Below are 19,052 nucleotides of genomic sequence, written 5' to 3' on the forward strand. Positions count from 1 at the left end.
GATCCACATAATGCCTTTCTAATGGTCGAAATCTTGGGTGTCCAAAGGTACCATATCTTAAGAAACGATGCACAAATCAATCACTCAACGTGTTGACTCATGACATAGTCCTCCCAACATTTTGTTGGCGATATGGGTGGGATGATTGTTATTGATTTCGAGATAGAAGCCTAGTGTTGGCAACCCCTAATCAATGAGCCAATCCCCATGGGTTATAGTGTGCTATGATTATGCATGATGCAATGTTGCTTGTTTGACTTTTACTTTTGTGAAAAAGGAAGATATTATGCATTCAAGTCTCGCTCTCTAACTAGAGATTATCCAAGTTAATTCTCGTTACAATCCATAGGCAACCTAGTGTTGGAAACCTTGGACCATAACTGAAAACTAATCTTGTAACCTCTAAGTCCCCATTGTAAGGATGGTGTGCCCATCGTAGGGGATCCTTCTCCTTATATGCCCATGGCCATTTAAAAGCCTAGGACTTTACACTTGTTAGGGTGTATTAGGATTTGAATTCCTGACTGTTTGGGGGACCTTGAATTAGAGTTGATCCTATCATTATGCTTTTTTGTAAGAAACTAGTAAGGAGTCTCCAATGAGTTTAAGGAAAACTCATAAACCTCGTTTATGCCTTTCTCCCAAGTAGTGTTCAAGGGATATTTAGCACGAATCGTAAGTTTACCCATGCCCAAATTGGTCTACTTATACCAGAAATGAGTTCGGGAGCGACGGTACTAAAATAGTTCCTTTTAGGGGATAATCATTATTCTAGCCCTAGTGCGGCCTCTACTAGCTCTTCCTTTTTCACAATTTCATTACCAAACAATATATGCAACGCCATACCTAACAACTAAGTTAGTTGATTTTATTTACAAGCATTAATCACATAGGAATTACATTACAAAATTCATTATTCTTTACTTAATTAATATTCGTGAAAACAATAATAAATAAACAATATTCGCCTTGTTTTAAGTGATCAAACAACAATTAATTATTCAATTTTATTCTTTATTTAACGCAAGATACTATGTGAAATCAATTAATTAAAAGTTCGTTTAATGTGATCAAATAACATTAATTAATCAACTAAAGTTTGTTTAAACAAGAAAAGAAAAGGTGATTGATCTAACGCTCGGGAATTTACCACTTTTCCTTGCTAGACCTTCGCTTAGAACACTTATTGTCTCTTTCTTGTTCAAGGAACCTCCACCGTAGCAACAAGTAATAAACGGGGTGAGTGTTTAGGACAAGAGGGTTGAGAGTACACAAGTTCAAAAAGTTTCTGCCAAAGTTTTGGGTTTGTTTATGTCCGTTTAAGCCTCGTATTAAGCCTCTATTTATAGGGAATGGGTACGTTTAGGGTTTCGAATGTTCTGCCGCAGTAGGTGTCGCGCGCATCTAAATGGGCTACGCGCGCCAGTTCAGCACAAGTGATTCAGGTGTGCTGCTATGGGCAGCGCAACGGAACGTCTTGCGCACGATATTATGGTAAGATTCGATTTTATATTTTTATAAAATTCTGAATCTTCCGCAAGCACATCACTAGAGGCTGTGCTGGTCATCACGCGCAACTCTATGTGTTGCACGCGTCAGACTAGCGCGACTCATTGAGATGCGCGCAGATTTTTCTACAGCAGCTTTTATTTTTAACCAAGGCGCCTCTAAGTTCGTTAAAATTAGGTTTAGACTTCGGGTTTAAGCCTAATTTCTGATCGGGCTTAGTTGATTGGACTTTAATTCATTTCGTTTTGGGTTAGGCTAGGTCTTTTGTATTCCTGTGGCCTAATTAGTTGTCCATAAGCATTCTTCACGTTGATCCAACACAAAGATGGTTTTATTTATCGTCATAGCACTTCCAGTCGGGACAGGAGGCCAAAAGTAGATGTCTACAGTCGCCAACAAGTTTTAAGAACTTGTAAACCGTTCACAGGGTGAAGGTTACACCCCTTCACGATCCAAGAGATCACTAACTCCATAGTCGTCTGGAACCATGAATAAATATTCGGGGATGAAGGTACAAATTGAACCTAAAAGAGATTGAACCTGCCCCAAAAATAGGCCTCTACTTTATTCTTCTCATACTCATGTGCGTTTTCTGACTAACATACAATCAATATACTAATCCTAAACCTATTTAATTTATGTTGGTTGATTATTAATGCACAAACAAATCTATTATTGGCGATCACTTGAATTAAAATCATATTAGCCTAAATAAAATTATAAATTATCTTGTTAAGCGTGATTTCAAGTATAAATTCCCTTTAAACCTGCAAAAGAAGGCGTGATCAAGCAATAATAATAATATATCAAGCAACATAATAATATTGACACAACAAATCATCATCATCATAATAATCTCAATAAAGCATAATAATATTATTAGCAAGATCCTAGGCATGATACTAACATGATTAATAACAAAACCTAGCATGTCACTAAACAATAGAAATCAAATATTTATCCCTAACATTATACTAAAGACATACTTGATATAAGAAATAGGAAGTCACCTAAACATGATTCTAGAAACATACATGATATTAGAAATATTAGTTAATACCCAAAACATGATACTAGGAATCATAAAGACATCCTAACATGATTCTAGGAATTAAAATAATCTAAGCATGCTTTCTAAAGAAATATAGCAATGAAATTACTCACTTTGTTGCCTCGTATCTCTTTCTATCAAAACAATACACATGTTTAGTAACTTCAAAAAAGTATTAAATCAAACAATTAATTTAAATAATTGAAATAGGGATTTGGGACCAAACCCTCAGAAATTATCAACCTTTCATGTCTAGGGCGAAGGCAACTTCGAGCTAGGCTAGGTGTGTCTAAGTCTCGTGATGGACGTATGGTGTTTTGAAAAGGCAAGGCTTAAAAAGAGGGGGGAAGAATAAGTTTCTAGCTTTAAGAGAGAAGAGAATAGAATAGATGATTGTTAATCATTGAAAATGGGGAAATACGACCCTATTTATAGAGAAAAATATCCGGAAACGATCAGAGAAGATCGAAATCCAATCGAAGTAAAACTGCTTCCATCGCGGCGGGATGGACCTGTCGCAGGGCGATGGTGCTGCGGGATAATATGTGCTGTACGGAGTCCTTTTTCCAATATAATTGAATAATTAGAGTCCGTACTTTATAGTTAGAAATCAAATTAAAATATCTTTAAAACACTTGTTTTATTTCAAATGAAATTCTTTATATTTTCTAAAAATATAAAATATAATTATTAATCCTAATCTCTTTAGAACTTAAAATAACCTTCTAGACTTTAGGAAAAATAATTAATGGACCCTCCACTTGATTATTGGGTCACCCATAAAACTCATTTAATATCCAATTTAATATTTGGGTCATAACTTCCTCATTATTCATCGGAATTGGGCTTATAACATATTGTTAGAAAAATCTTTTTGAGCCCTATCCAACTACACAATTATTGGACCCACATCACGGACCAAATTAAATTGGATTGGACATTTTTCATAAATAAGGTACAAAAAGAAAGATTTATTTTCGAAAACAGAAAGAAGTATTTTTATTAAAATAGGGGAATCACGAGACTCTTTTACATTTCGCTTCGTTCGATAATCAAATGACGTGAAAAGCATTCTTCACTGGGTTTGGTTTTGCGGAGACATAATTTGGTGTCTACATAAGCCCCCACTTTAACTGAGTTTGGAGAAACATAAGTTTCGAAAACAAAAGTCAAAGTAGCGATAGGGACGGAGAATGATTCAGAACGTTCTGCGATCCTAAATCATTCTTGTAACGCCGATACCTGCAAACTAGCGTTAGTCAAACAGATAAGAGAGTTAGAAACACGTATCTTGCAAACTAGCGTGTTGTTCTGTATACAGCTCAGCGGCGTTATTTCTAGGGGACGTACGATGCTGTGGTGTATTTGGACGAGAGAGTTGCGATTCAGCACTCGTCCGCGTTCTTCATTGTTCCGACTCATCCTCCACCGCATATGATGGACCAAGCAAGTCTTAGCACTTTTATGGACTCGTCGCCAGTTGGTGTTGATTGGCAGAGGTTCAGCCACCCGAACCAATACTACATTGAGAGGCTTTTGCCGTGTTTGGCTCCATCGCCTTCGATATCGGAGGAAGCAGAGGTGCGTTTTTGTATCTTTTGATTTTTACTTTGGGATCCCCCAACGATGTTTAATTGTTGAAATTTATTTCTGCAGGCTGCTTCTGAGGCTGCAAAGTTTGTACCTCCGACCATGTCCATCATCTATCAGGGATCTTATGAGCCGGTAGAGGAGATGATACCCTCAGCTCCTGAGGAGTGGCGCCGAGTGGAGAGATCGATCCCTCGACATCAGACTTGGGTAGGTTTATCTCTTATTTCCGCCTGTATGTATATTTTGATTATTTTTAATCTTTTCCTTTTGTAGTTTACTCGCAAAGTGATGACGAGGATGGTGAGAGCTATGGACGCCTTTCGTTATCAGCTGGTAAGGTTGACCCATCAGGCATCATGCCATCGGGATGGTGGTGCGACAGAGGTATGTCTCTTGTCTTGTATTGTGTTTGTCTTTTTTGTTTCTTTTATTTGACTTGGCTTACTGTTTGATTTCAGCCTGTTCCTCCGTCTCATACTTGTTTGAGGCTAGAGGGTAGGAGAGAGAGATCCGGATCGCGGGGCCATCGTACCTCAGTTGAGAACTGGGATGGGCGAGAGGGGTCGGATCGCACTGTTGTCTTTGGGGACTCTAGTTCTTCTTTCGAGGGTACGGAGATGAGGCCACTTGGTCAGGGTACGCCGATACTTGCTCCTTTCATGGCTGGTGGGACGTACAAGGTTAGCTCATCGTCGTAGCAGCCGAAGCGGCAGGAGCCTCAGTAGGGTGAGCCAGGATGGGCTGGCCCTACTCTTTCGATCCCTACCACTAGAGAGGCTGGCGCTGGACAAGAAGTGACTCCGCAAACTCTGCAGTTTTATGATACCTTTGGTATTCGTCCTCAGGCGCCATAGTTGTACCTGTGCTTATTTATTTTGACTATATAGGACTTTGTATGTTATTGACTCTTATGCGATGTATATACATACTAGTATTACTACATAGTTTTATACCCTTTGCATTTTTATTTTCATTTTATGTCATTTTATGTGCATGTGTGTGTAAAAATATTGTGAGCAAAAATTTCCGTCATTATTTTTATTATCTTTGAGGGTATCTAACTTTCTCCCCAAAAAGAAAAATGAAAAATAAAATCAAATTTGATTAAAATAAGCTTAATCAAACTTAAAATAATCAATATGCCAAAAAAATAAGATTGAATAAGGCTGAGGGGGGTTAGGAAACCGTAAAGTCAAAGTACAAATCCGAGCCAAAGTAAAAAAAAAAATGCGGTCAGTATAGCGCGTTGTTCTGTCGCGGAGGATAAAGGCTGTCGTGGTGCGATGATTTTGGTTTTTTCCGAATTCGACTGGAATTTGATTTGTGTCGATTACTGTTTATAAATAGCCCCCAAATCTGCCGATTCCAGCACAATTCGAACCAACAAAATTTTAGCCTATTAATTCCCAATCAAGTAGTTATGGCTAGGAATTTTTGTGATACAACCCGTGAGTGGTGTCGTTCTCTGACCGCTAAAGAGAGAAAAGAGCTTGATTTTTTCCATTTGGGGGGTTTATATGGTACTAAGGGGGTAGATCTTGACATAGATTTTATTCATACCGCCTTAGAATATTGGGATCCCGATACCTATTGCTTAGACTAGGAGATGATGAAATTTCCCCTATGTCAGAATAATTTGGTGCCATCCTTGGCTTCCCTTCTCTAGATCTCAAAGTAATTCCTAGGTTAGATTAATATTACTACGAATATTTTGAGCGATTTTTAATCTCAAGGGTAATGATTTGAAAGTCATAGTTTATGGCACTGAAGTTGATCTTAAAAAGTTTACATCCTTTTATTTTAATAAACCAAAGTCAGAATCTTTTTATGTTTACAAAAGAAGAGCTTTCCTTTTTTGTTTGTTTAGCCAATATTTGCTTACCAATGGTAGTATGCATAAAGGTCAAGCTATTTTAGCTTGTGTCATGGAGCAAGTGGATGGCGAGAGAAATCCCTAGCCACTAATCGTTGGGGAAACAATGCTTAGCTTAGATGAGCTAAAAAGAAATCTAAAAGCACCTCTTCGAGGCTCTCCAATTTTATTACAGGTAGAAAATCAATATTTCTAATTACAGAAATAAAAAATATATAACTTTGTATATAATAATAATTTATTGCATTGAATTTTTGCAGATTTGGCTAATGGAAAGGCTAGAGTTAATTAGCCCTCCTGATAATATTAAAATATACTCCTAATTGCCTTGTAAGAAGGAAGAAGCGCTTTTCCATAAAGATGGGGCGTCGGGAATGGAGAAGAACCATTGAAACTCGCGAATTTTTCATCAAGTGGATCGTTCCTTGGTGGAGAATTGAGAAGATGATCGGTGTCAATGCTTAACCCTTCTATCGAATTCCATGCTTATCAAAGTTGACTTTTTATTGCCCTTCTAGGTTAAAGAGACAGTATGGTCTTGCTCAAACCATTCCTTCAGGAGATCTTCGCTGCCCTTATGAATTTCTTGTTTCTCAGGATGCAGAAAGATTTGACGAGTATTGATGCGCTATGCCTTTATGGGAAGTTGTGTCCCACAAAGATCCTCCTCCTTTGTTTAGAGACGTGAAGCAGTGGTTACTTGGTAGATCTCAAAAGGACAAGAACAAAGTTCGAAACATGAACAAGGACAAAGCAAGCATTAAAGATCGCCTAGGGGATAAGAAAATTCCTCCTAAGGATCGTCTAGGTTCAAGAGTTGAATTCAAGACTCCTATGATGCCTAAAAAGAAAAGTGTTGCAATAGGCAAAGAAAAATGAAAAGCTGACTCTACAGAGAAGAAAGCATGGGTTGAGAAAAAGATTGGTGTGATGGCCAGGGGAGAAATTATCTCTACTAAAAATTGTATACAGATCATCTAAGGGGTCCCTATTGGTGAAAGAAATGGATGATGAAGAGGAAGCAGACAAGAATTGGAAAAGGGCTAGAAAAGAGAAGGCCGATTAGAGTATTGCTTTACTTACAATTTATTAGATAATTTTTAATTTAAATTAATTTTATTAAAAGCTTTCTTTAATTCCATAAATAATGTAATTTTTACTTTATTTATTAATGCAATTTTCAGCTTTAAAAATTAAATCAACTTTTATATAAAAATTCTTTTATTTTATTTGAGAAATGGAAAACAACTTGAAATAAATTTCGAAAAAATTATTCGAGTACAAAAGTCGAAATTTTCCGAAATTCACCGAAACTTGACCAAATTGACAAAACTTTTGCGACGTCGGAAATAAAAATCCATCGCGGCGCGACAATCTTTGTCGTGGCACGATAGCTTGAATTCTTGTGCGATGCTAGTTTTGATTCAGCGTGCTGATGTAAACATGCGATATTTGTAAATTATAAAGAGGCCACGCCCCATAAAGGATTGCCTACGTATCCTTTCTTTAAGAATCAGGCCAAACGTAGCTCTTTTGAGTATAAAACTCAAGCGATCATGGGTAGAATTTCTTAAGTTGGTCAAGATTCGTCATATTTGAGAACTCGTTACCATCCATATCAGTTAGTTTTGCGACACCTCTTGATAAAATAGCTTTGACGATGTATGGTCCAGACCAATTAAACCTAAATTTGCCTCTTGGGTCTAGAACATTTTTTCTTAATGCTTTTAACACCAAGTCTCCTACTTTGATATTTCTTGTCTTGACCTTCTTGTTAAAGTATCTAGCCATGCGGGTTTGATAGCATTGAGTATCATATAGAGCTTCTAGTCGCTTTTCATCGAGTAGAATTAGCTCCTCATATCTTGCTCTTGTCCATTCTACCTCATCGAGTTTACTTGCTAATGCAATGCGTAAGGAAGGTATTTCTAATTCTACAGGTTGTACGGCATCCATTCCATATACTAAGGAAAATGGCGTATTTCTTGTGGATGGCGAATTGACGTGCGATAACCCCAAAGGGGAAAATGGAGTTTGTCAGGCCAATCCTTGTAGTTTTCTGTCATCTTTTCGATGATATTCTTTAAATTTTTATTGGCTGCTTCCACTGCGTTGTTTTCTTGAGACCTGTATGGAGAAGAGTGATGATGTTGAATGCCATATTATTGCAGTAATTCTTCACATTCCGCTTGAAAGTGAGTTCCATTGTCACTTATCATTTCATGTGGGACTCCGTATCGACATATGATGTTTCTTTCAATAAAGAGTACTACATGCTTTGTGGTGAGTTTTGTATATGATGCTGCTTTAACCCATTTTGTAAATTAATCAATTGCAACAAGGATGTATTCGTGGCCTCCTGTCCCAGGAAGGGTGATTTTCCCAATGATATCTATCCCCCACGTTGAGAATGGCCATTGAGATGTATAGGTGTAAAGTAGCGATGGTGGAACATGTTGCAAGTTTGCATATATTTGGCATTTAGGGCATCTTTTTTCATATTGAAATCCCTATTCATGGTAGTCCAATAATACCCTTGGAGCATTATCTTTTAGACTAGCATTTTGCCATTCATATGAGTTTTGCATGCTCCTTCGTGGATTATTCTCATCACCCTTTGAGCTTCCTTTTTGTCTACACATAAGAGAGCTCTTCCTTTAGGTACCCTTTTATGTAGCTCGTCATTTATGAGCAAAAATTGGGAAGCCAAAAGTCTTAGAGCGCGTTTTGCTCTCTTGTCAGCATGAAGTGGATATTCCCCTTTCGTGACATAACTAAGGATGTCGGTGTACCACGGTTCCTCTTCCTCTTCTTCTTCTTCTTGAAAGATTTTATCATCTTCTATGGCTTGAATATAAGCTGGCTTATGCCTTTTTTCTATTGTCAAAGGCATTTGCTCAATCTCCTTAGGAATTCTAACCATCGGGCTAGTCTTGCCAAGACATCAGCAAATTGATTTTCTTCTCTAGGTAGATATGTATATTCTACCTTCTTGAGTTGGTCAGTAAGGGTTTCTAAGTATGTTTGGTAAGGGGCCAAACATTCACTTCTTATTTTCCATCTTTTGGAGATTTGGTTGATAATGAGGGAAGAGTCTCCGAATATGTGATATGTCTAGTTTATGTAGTATTTTACCCCCGTCCCTTGGTCATTATTAGTAATGTTTTTGGCTCTTTAGAGCCACTTTTATTACTAATATGTGTTTTCTAGTGTTTTCGTAGTTTTGGTTGAATTTTGTAGGGAATTGCACCTTTGGAGTACTTTCCCGAGATTTTATGGAGCAACTACGAGCATTGGAGGAGCACGACCATCTTTCGTAGCCCAAGATCGGTTAGAGTAATCAAACCGGTGAATAAGGGCTCGACTTGTGTGAAGACGAGGCATTTGGACCGAATGATTAAAGCCCCAAAGAGGATATTTGGTTTGAGCCAAGTTACGAGCCTAAACGAGGAGTCCAAGCGGCCCAAGGGTGTCCGCCTGATGGTCCGCCCGATGGTCTGCCCGATGGTCCGCCCGGTGGTCCGCCCGATGGTCCGCCCGATGGCGCGCCCGATCGGGCAAAGAAGACTTATATCGCAACATCCCTTCGCCCGATCAAAAAGGCGCGCCCGGTCGGGCGCGTGTCTCTGATAGATCTTTTAAGCATCGTTTAGTTTGTTTTAGTTTAGGATTCTTGCTTATTATAAATATGTTTTTGTTAAGCAAGTTTAGGATTTCTTTTACACTTCCTTATTCTCTCTTTACTATTGTAATTCTTTCTCTTAGACTTTCTCTCTTTACTTAAGCTTATTTTCTCTCTCTACACTTTATACTTTGTTCTTTACTCCACTCTTTATTCTGATTACTTTGGTAACAATTTCTTTTCTCTTAATCTCAGTTATTTATTTTATTCCTTCTATCATGTTTTATTTTATTGCTTTGATTAGTTTAGATTTAATTATGTGTGAGTAGTTCTTTTTCTAGGGTTTATGGGGATCCATAAATAATATGAAGGGGTAATTTATTGTTGTTAATTATCAATGCTATATTAATTTTCTATTGATTGATTTAATGCTCTGTGACTAGATTAGGCCTGATCTTTTATGCATGAGTTTGACAATATTGATTCGAGATTCGAGAGATGAGAATTGATGTTTAGGTCTAGTTTCAATAGGCAGGTTAATCTATAAATTGTTAAGTCGAGATTCGAGAGATGAGATTTAATACCGGTAGATTAATTCTGTGATTGTAATACGTAGCGAAAGCCCTTTATTATCTGGTTAATTGATGCATTAATGATTGGTTATTATGTTTTACCCTGGAATATTATTTATTGGTGTACCTATGCCCTAGGTCTTTAATTCATTGATTCCTCTTATTTTATTCTCCCTACTTATATTCTTCGTAGTATAATCTTTAAATCACAACAAATTGTTACTAATAATTTAGATTGCTATTAATTAATTAGGAATAGAAAGACTAGTTTCCCTGTGGATTCGACCTTACTTCCCTATCTACTTTAGTTAGAGGATTTAGGTAATTACTTTTGATTAGGTGATACGACTTTAGCCTGTCAAAATTTGGCGTCGTTGCCGGGGAAACGGTTATATTTTTTATTTCTAATTGTTTTTGTAGTCTAGATTATTTTCCTTCGTCCCGGAGAACATAAGTTCTTTGGGACAGTTCTCATATTTGTTGTTTAGTTCTTTGTTTATGCCTAGGTGTTCCAGATCAGGCTACATTCCATTCGATCCTGAGATCGAGCGCTCTTTCCATAGGAAAAAGAATTTATACAAGCAAATACTGGCGAGTTCTAGTGGTGAAATTCCTAGAGACCCTTCATCTGATTCTAGTGATCCAGACACTTCTTCAGAATCAGAATTAGAGATGGGAGAAAATCCATCTAAAAAGCTCAGCGACTATTCTCAGCCATCTTTGGCGCATTTTCCGCACCTTTCTCCTACGCCAGATCTCGAGGGAGTTCAATTCGAGATCAAGCCCCAGTTCATCACGATGATAGAAAGGAAGCAATTTAGTGGAGCTAAGGGTGAAGACCCAAATCTACACATTGCTGACTACTGTCAATATTGTAACACTATAAGGCAAGCTGGGGTCACGCAAGACCAAATAAGGGAGATTCTCTTTCCTTTCTCTTTATGTGGAAAAGCTAAACTGTGGTTTAATGGTTTAAATAGAACTGCACTTGGCATTACTAATTGGGAGACTCTTATTTTGAATTTTTATAACAAGTATTACCCTGCAGAGAAAACAGCTCTATTGAGAAGCGCAATTCAAAATTTCGCCCAAGAGCCAGATGAGTCACTATATGAAGCTTGGGAGAGATTCAAAGACCTGCAGAGAGAGTGCCCTCATCATAACTTAGCACAGTGGCAGTTGATACAAGCTTTCTACAATGGGATCGGAAATTCTTCTAGAGCAATTTTAGATTCTGCAGCTAATGGGAGGTTTATGAACCTCAATGTTGATGATGCAGGTCAGGTTATTGAAGATATGGCGATCCATAATTCCCAATATGGGAATCCTAGAGGTTTTGCAAACAAGGGAAAACACCACGTCGATTCTGTATCCTTTTTGCAATCTCAATTAACCTCTATTTGTCAGAAATTGGATAACCTTACTACTGCTAATTCTAAAATAGCTAATGTTTCTGCAATTGATAATAATGCTAATGATGCTTTCTGTGAAAATTGTGGAATTGTAGGTCATTGGGAACATGAGTGTAGGAGTTCCATGGAGCAGGTTAACGCTTTTCAGTCCATCAAGCAAAATAACCCACACTCCAACACCTATAATCCCGGGTATCAGAACCATCCTTATCTTTCCTACAAGAGTACTAATGTGCAAAATCCCACACCTCCACCTCCACAACAACCACAACAACCAGCATCACCACCTCAGCAGAAATATTACCATCCCAATGCTGGCCAGAAAAACCAACCACAAACTCCTCCACCACCTTCTGACCCATCTTTATCAGAAATTAGAGCGATGTTAACTAGTATGCAAAAGCATATGGAGAGTAGAGACTCACAAATTGACTCGATTATAGCCCACAATAAAGTCATAGATACTCAAATTGCACAGTTACCCGCTGCTCTTCAGGTTCGCCCACAAGGAGCCCTACCATCGCAACCAGTACAACTCACAGATCAGGCGTTTGCAATTACCCTCAGGAGTGGTTCACACTATGATGGGCCTCCTATGCCCAAAGAAGATGAACCTGTTTCAACAGAAATTGCTAATCCTGATTCCTTTATACCAAGGGATATTAATCCTAGCCCTGCAGGGCTAAAGGGTAGTACTAATATTTCTGATGTTACATTGCAGGGTAAAACTCCATGGAAGGTTGTAACTCAAGACATGAATAATGATGTGCAACAACCAATTATCAAACTACCATTCCCAAATCGACATTTGAAAACCACCATGGATAAGCAGTTTGGTAAGTTCCTTGACATGGTGAAGGATTTGCAGGTAACAGTTCCCTTTACAGAATTAATCACGCAAATACCTGCATATGAAAAATTCATGAAAGAAATATTGACTAGGAAAAGGTCTATTAGTGAGGTAGAGACTGTCGCTTTTACTGCTGAATGTAGTGCCGTACTACAAAATAAATCTCCACCCTAAAAGATCCCGGTAGTTTTTCTATCCCTTGTCATATTGGCAATTTAATGATTGATAATGCATTGTGTGATTTGGGCGCTAGTGTTAGTCTCATGCCATTATCTGTGTGTTTAAAGCTAAAAATGGGTGAATTAAAGTCTACTAATATTACTCTGCAAATGGCCGATCGTTCTTCTAAATACCCCATAGGCATATTAGAAGACGTCCCTGTTAGAGTAGGTAAATTTTATATACCTGTGGATTTTGTTGTTCTTGATATGTCTGAGGATTTGCAAACCCCAATCATTTTGGGTAGACCCTTCCTTAATACTGCAGGAGTAATTATTGATGTAAAATGTGGTAAATTGACACTATCAGTAGGGGATGATAAAATTGTTTTTAATTTGAATAATACCCCTAAAAGCCCCATGCTAGAGGAAAAGTGTTATAAAATTGATGTGGTTGGTAATTGTTCTAATAAGCCCCAGGCTTTTGTTAAAGATCCCTTGGAGGCGGTATCGTGTGTTGCATCTTCTACAGGTACAACTAACCGATGGATAGAGGAAGTGGACGCAATAGAGAGAGCCTTATACTGTGAAGGTCTTGGTTTTGAAGATGAGAAGGTGGAAATAAGTACACAAGTTGCGGAAACTGAGCCTATAGTGAGAGTTCCACCAGATCGTGTTGTAATAGCTCAACAAAGTGATAAATCGAGGCAACCAACGGTCAAAAAGGGTTCTCAATCGAACAAAAGTAAAGACCCACCAGTTCAAGCCAATGGGGATCCACCCAATAGGGTGAATTGGCGCCTTACAGGGCGTGTTAGGAAGCCGAGTCGTGGTTTAAAAATCGCTCAACCGGGTGAAGAACCACCTGACCAGGCGATAGGCCAAGGGGCTTAACTTCCCGACATGTGGTAAGAGGGTCGTGCGGGACCTAAATAAACCAGCGCTTTGCGGGAGGCAACCCGTATTTTTCTTGTTTTTTTTAGTCTTCTTTCTATTTCTTGTGAGAGGAGAAAGGAGAGAGTTTAATGAGTTTATTGAGTTGTACAGGTTAGAAGGAAAAGAGTTAGTCAAATTTGGAAAAAAGAGAAGGAGTCTCTCGTACCAAACATTGCCTCGGGCCCGACAGGGCGAAGGACCGCCCGACCGGGCGCGAGAGCAAGGGTGAAAAATTGACAATTTTTGCCCGACCAGGCGAAGGACCGCCCGATCGGGCGCGAGAGTTGACGAGTACGGACATTTCGACTGCCCGACCGGGCGGTATGGCGCCGGACCGGGCGCGAGAACGAAGAGAATTTAAAGGGTTTATACCGCCCTACCGGGCGGTGTGGCGCCCGACCGGGCGGTGTGGCGCCCGACCGGGCGCGAGAGCGGATCAGCAAAACTGCTCAACTTCGACAGGCCATAACTTTTGCGTTTCTTATTGGATTTGGGCGTGTGACCTATCGTTGGAAAGCTCTTTAAGTTTACTTTCCAATGCAATTAGAATCACTGCATTATCATCTATATATCAAAAGTTATGATCAGATTAGTGCACCTGACTCAATTTTTATCTTTTTTCCACTAACACTTTGTTTCTTTCTTGCCCAATTTTGTCCAAAGAGATGCATTGCAATCCTGAGGCTTTGGTGACATTGATGTGGTGATGATGAAGAGTAGTCACCTTGAATACTTGCTTCCCCTTAAGACAATGAGGACATTGTCTGATTTAGCTTGGGGGGAGGTTCTCGTGTTCATATGGTATATCTTTCACTCTCTCTCTTGGTATGCTTAGTGTAGTTTTACTGCTTTCCTAGTGTAGTTTTATTGCTTTCCTATAAGAAAAATACAAAAAATTGAAAAATTAAAAAATCCAAAAATACGTTCCAATGAATTGTAAATCATGCTTCTCTATGCCCCATACTTGAGAAAATTTGTTTTGATTCTTAGTTATTGATGATAAACATTGTGGACTTGTTGGTCATGATTTGAAGTTTAATTGCTTGGATGCCTAAACATGCGTCAATTTTGTCCAACTACTTGTGAATATAGTGCTTGACTAGTTGATTTGGTTAGGAATGTGTGTTTAGTTCCTGGTATGTCAATGAATTTGAGTATTGGTTTGCAACTATGAGTAGTATTTCATGACTCACCTATTATGCACATGAGGAGGACGAAGGCGTTCATTCTTTTAGGTAGCCTTCAGACGATATTAGATACATTTGTTCCCTTCTTGCTACCCATGTTGTTGCTTGTGCCCTTTTATTGTTTATTTAGCCACATTACAAGCCTTTTTAGCCCCATTGGTTACTAGTCCCAAGCTTGGCTTGGGGGAGCTATAGTTAGTGAGGTGAGGTAGTTGTAGTGTGCACATTATTTGCACAATGTGGAGGTATAAGAAGAGTAATTTGTTCTTTGATTTTTGTGATTGGAAAAAATAAGAATTTGTGTTTCAAAGTTGAAATTTCCAATGTGGAATAAAAAGAAAAAAAAAATCAAAAGAAAAAAATTGTTATATGTTCAAATTATCTATATGAAAGTTGCCCAAGAAAAATTCAAAGAAAAAAAAATTATCAAGTTTGAAAAAAGAATGAGTTCAAAGTTTGTTTATTCACTCAAGTTCTACATTGTCATATTTTTATGAGTGAAATTGTAAGTGTTGGGATTGTTTATGTTGTTTGGAGTAGTATTTGGTGGATTCTTGTTGGAGTTAGTTATGTTGGAGATGTTGATCATTATTTATTTTGATCATTGGTTTTATTAGGATTTGGCTCCCTTTAAGCATGGCTTTTCTCTCACATGTTCCCAAATATTTCTTACTCTTTATCCTAGCCTTACATTACAAGCTTTAAAGACCTTCTGACCTTGTGCATAGAGTTGTGTAGATGTGAAAGTGTTGTTTATCAATGCAAATTATGAATTGACATATTCCGAGTCGACTATTAGGTTGAGTGCTTATCTTTTTAAACACATGAGTGTGTGAGTTTGGGAGGGCATTGTTCACATAAAAGGGTGGTTGGAGAGCGATCAAGTACATCTTTTACTCGCCACATAAATGAGAGTTGAGTGTGTGAGCACTAGTCTTGAATTCTATATGCTCGTGTGGATTGCTCTATTTGACAATTGTTGGGGAGGAAGAGTGATTGGATGAATGAGATTGATTGATATTGAAGCATGCTCATTAGATTTTCCTTGAATCGTCTGTGCTTGATTTGATTATTGGGGTGAGGAATGTTTTATATGTTCATTGATGAGCTCTTTGCTTAGGGACAAGCAAAGGTTTAGCTTGGGGGAGTTTGATATGTCTAGTTTATGTAGTATTTTACCCTCGTCCCTTGGTCATTATTAGTAGTGTTTTTGGCTCTTTAGAGCCACTTTTATTACTAATATGTGTTTTCTAGTGTTTTCGTTGTTTTGGTTGAGTTTTGTAGGGAATTGCACCTTTGGAGTACTTTCCCGGGATTTTATGGAGCAACTACGAGCATTGGAGGAGCACGGCCATCTTTCGTAGCCCAATATCGGTTAGAGTAATCAAACCGGTGAATAAGGGCTCGACTTGTGTGAAGACGAGGCATTTGGACCGAATGATTAAAGCCCCAAAGAGGATATTTGGTTTAGGCCAAGTTACGAGCCTAAACGAGGAGTCCAAGCGGCCCAAGGGTGTCCGCCCGATGGTCCGCCCGATGGTCTGCCCGATGGTCCGCCCGGTGGTCCGCCCGATGGTCCGCCCGATGGCGCGCCCGATCGGGCAAAGAAGACTTATATCGCAACATCCCTTCGCCCGATCAAAAAGGCGCACCCGGTCGGGCACGTGTCTCTGATAGATCTTTTAAGCATCGTTTAGTTTGTTTTAGTTTAGGATTCTTGCTTATTATAAATATGTTTTTGTTAAGCAAGTTTAGGATTTCTTTTACACTTCCTTATTCTCTCTTTACTATTGTAATTCTTTCTCTTAGACTTTCTCTCTTTACTTAAGCTTATTTTCTCTCTCTACACTTTATACTTTGTTCTTTACTCCACTCTTTATTCTGATTACTTTGGTAACAATTTCTTTTCTCTTAATCTCAGTTATTTATTTTATTCCTTCTATCATGTTTTATTTTATTGCTTTGATTAGTTTAGATTTAATTATGTGTGAGTAGTTCTTTTTCTAGGGTTTATGGGGATCCATAAATAATATGAAGGGGTAATTTATTGTTGTTAATTATCAATGCTATATTAATTTCCTATTGATTGATTTAATGCTCTGTGACTAGATTAGGCCTGATCTTTTATGCATGAGTTTGACAATATTGATTCGAGATTCGAGAGATGAGAATTGATGTTTAGGTCTAGTTTCAATAGGCAGGTTAATCTATAAATGGTTAAGTCGAGATTCGAGAGATGAGATTTAATACCGGTAGATTAATTCTGTGATTGTAATACGTAGCGAAAGCCCTTTATTATCTGGTTAATTGATGCATTAATGATTGGTTATTATGTTTTACCCTGGAATATTATTTATTGGTGAACCTATGCCCTAGGTCTTTAATTCATTGATTCCTCTTATTTTATTCTCCCTACTTATATTCTTCGTAGTATAATCTTTAAATCACAACAAATTTTTACTAATAATTTAGATTGCTATTAATTAATTAGGAATAGAAAGACTAGTTTCCCTGTGGATTCGACCCTACTTCCCTATCTACTTTAGTCAGAGGACTTAGGTAATTACTTTTGATTAGGTGATACGACTTTAGCCTGTCAATATGCGTAGTTTCTTTACTCCCTATGCCAAAGCGATTTCAAGGCCTACCACCCATGCTTCGTATTCCGCAGCATTGTTGGTAACGTCGAAATCTAACTTTATTGAGATTAGGACGTGCTCTTCTGTTGGTGATACTAATAGTACTCCTACTCCACATCCTTTCTGGTTTGAGGCTCCGTCAAAGTATAATTTCCAAGTATCATCTTCCGTGACCATTAAATCTTCGTCTAGAAAATCATTTTCATGCATTGGTGTCGAATCTTTAATCGGGAAATCTGCTAAGAAGTTCGAAACCACTGATCCTTTGATAGCTTTTTGAGGCATGAATATTACATCAAATTGGGCTAAGTTGAGTATCCATCTAGATATTCGCTCGTTGAGTATAGACTTCTCAAAGACGTACTTAAGAGGATCCATTCGAGATACTACATACACTGTATGAACAAGCATGTAGTGTCTTAGCTTAGTTGTGGCCCACACTAATGCGAGGCACAATTTTTCAAGTTGTGTGTAGCGAACTTCATACTCTAGCATCTTTTTGCTTAAGTAGTATATGGCGTTTTCTTTATTCTCTACTTCTTGTGCTAGCATAGCTCCCATTGTTTCTTTGGTAACCGTTAGGTACAATCGAAGAGGGAAACCTGGAAGCGCGGGTGCTAATACTGGAGGATTAGCGAGATAGGCTTTGATTTTATCAAAGGCTTTTTGACACTTGTTGTCCCATATTACTGGTATATTCTTTTTGAGCTTCTTGAATATTGGTTCACATATCATAGTGAATTTAGATATGAACCTACGTATGTATTGCAACCGGCCAATAAATCCTCGAATTTATTTCTCGGTTTAGGCAGCGGCATTGACATGATTACTTTGATTTTGGTTGGATCTATTTCTATTCATCTAGAGCTAATGACACAGCCTCAGAGTTTCCTTGAGGAGACTCCAAATGCACACTTGGCTGGGTTTAGCCTCATTTTATATTTTCTTAATCTCTCAAAGAATTTTCTTAAGGCTATTTGGTTTCCTAGACGGTCCTTTGATTTTACAATCCTATCATCCACATAAACCTCAACCTCTTTATGCATCATGTCATGGATTAAAGCAGTCGTTGCTCTTTGGTAAGCGGCACCCGCGTTTTTCAACCCGAATGGCATCACCGTGTAACATTAAGTGCCCCATGGTGTTATGAAGGTAGTTTTTCCCATGTCTTCTTCAGCCATGAGAATTTGGTTACATCCCGCGTATCCATCCAAAAACGAGAGAAGTGCGTGATTCGCTGTATTATCTACTAGAATGTCGATGTGTGGTAAAAGGAAGTCGTCCTTTGGACTTGCCTTATTTAGATCTCTATAGTCGACACACATTCTTACTCTACCATCTTTCTTAGGAACCGGTACCACATTTGCGACCCATTTGGGGTATTTGGATACCTTGATAAAACCTGCAGTTATTTGTTTTTGCACTTCTTCTTTTATTTTAAGAGCCACGTCGGGTTTCATTCGACGTAACTTTTGTTTTACAAGTTTCATTCCTAGAATTAATGGTATAGTGTGTTGAGCAATTTCTCTATTTATTCCTGGCATATCTTCATATGACCAAGCAAAAACATCGATAAATTCTTTTATTAGATCTATTAAATCGGTTCTTTCCTCTTGATTAAGGGTTAAAACAATTTTAACTTCTCTTTTA

At 38.2% G+C, this 19,052-nt stretch overlaps 1 non-coding gene across 1 annotated transcript; it reads right to left on the minus strand.

The window, feature by feature from the left end:
* Positions 1 to 11,279: 11,279 nt before the first annotated feature.
* On the minus strand, positions 11,280 to 11,386 carry LOC145583592 (small nucleolar RNA R71). The gene has a single exon (XR_014100226.1). It is a non-coding gene; the product is annotated as a small nucleolar RNA R71 (small nucleolar RNA).
* Between the last annotated feature and the right edge of the window lie 7,666 nt (positions 11,387 to 19,052).

The sequence above is a fragment of the Chenopodium album genome, chromosome 15 (assembly GCF_948465745.1).
Source record: "Chenopodium album chromosome 15, dcCheAlbu1.1, whole genome shotgun sequence".
Classification (NCBI taxonomy): Eukaryota; Viridiplantae; Streptophyta; class Magnoliopsida; order Caryophyllales; family Amaranthaceae; genus Chenopodium; species Chenopodium album.